Below are 1,077 nucleotides of genomic sequence, written 5' to 3'. Positions count from 1 at the left end.
GCGGCCCTCGCCCTGCGCGCTCCTGACATCATTCATTCTCGCACACCCTCGCCCGCCCACTCCATTTCCAAACACTGACTCACCCTCCGGCTCGGTGGCGGCAGCGCCCGCTCCCGCTGCTGTGGCTCTCCTGGCGCAGAGCGGAGCTCGAAAAACCTGCGCGACTTCTTAAGAAGAAAATCCCAGTGGACCCTCCCCTCTCCCGGCCCTTAAAGATGCAGGGAAGGAGGGGCTTGGCACAGTGGGCAGATTGGCTGGGTTCGCAGAGGTTGAGCGCCCGGCTCAGACCTCCCGGAGCGGTGACTTGGATCTAACTGGGAAAGTTCCTAAGGTGTCACTTCTAGCAACTTTCAGGGTGGGGCTGGAAAGGGATCTACCACCCCCGCACCTCCGCTTGATGCGGAAACTGTTTCCTGACTATGGTGTGACTAGGTTTGGGGAAACCGGGGTTGATTCAAAGGGTGTCTCCCTGGCCTAGGTCAATGGGGTGGGTTTCCAAACATCACAGGATTGCCTAGAGATAGATGTTAGTCATCCCACTTAGTAGCACCTCTAAGTGAACGGGAAGGGGCTCGAGGCTAATGATACTATCCATTTTTCCATTTGTCCTGTTAGTTGATTTGCTTCTAGGTAAGGATAAAAAAAAAAACATAACCAAAATAAACATTGGAAGAGTAGTTCTTTACTCATTTGAGCACTGCGCTTTTCTCCAGATTTGGGGGCACAAGGTGGCTGTGTGTGGTTTCGCGGATGACCTCAGCAGTTCTGTTTTTAGAAGGGGTGTTGCCATCTTAAAAATGGTCAAGGATCTACATTTTCTTGGATACCATTCATACACCTGCTGAGCAGTTTTCAAAACTGTCAAGATTTATTTATTTTTATTTTTTTATTTTTTTTGCCTTGCGGTCCTGGAGATTGAATTCAGGGCCTTGAGCATTGGTGAGCAGTTTTCAAACTAAACGATGGCAGCTTCAGAAGGTCTAACTAGGAATCTGAGGGAATTGGCCAAATCTCTATTGAATTTATTTGACAGAAATGTTTTTTGTTAATTTCTATTTCCAGAAAGGGTACTTCCCG

The 1,077-nt window shown here is 48.7% G+C and overlaps 1 protein-coding gene across 2 annotated transcripts in view; it reads right to left on the bottom strand.

Moving 5' to 3' along the window:
* The window catches only part of Sgms2 (sphingomyelin synthase 2), an 86,211-nt gene extending 85,939 nt beyond the window's left edge, over nucleotides 1–272 (bottom strand). For both annotated transcript variants that reach the window (XM_015484622.2, XM_048813707.1), the window contains exon 1: nucleotides 84–272. The gene's annotated coding sequence lies outside the window, so the exon portion shown is untranslated. The remainder of the gene's footprint in view (nucleotides 1–83) is intronic.
* Between the last annotated feature and the right edge of the window lie 805 nt (nucleotides 273–1,077).

The sequence above is a fragment of the Marmota marmota genome, unplaced genomic scaffold (assembly GCF_001458135.2).
Source record: "Marmota marmota marmota unplaced genomic scaffold, marMar, whole genome shotgun sequence".
Classification (NCBI taxonomy): domain Eukaryota; kingdom Metazoa; phylum Chordata; class Mammalia; order Rodentia; family Sciuridae; genus Marmota; species Marmota marmota.
Note: the sequence above shows the minus strand (reverse complement) of the source record. Positions and strands in the feature narration are given on the sequence as shown.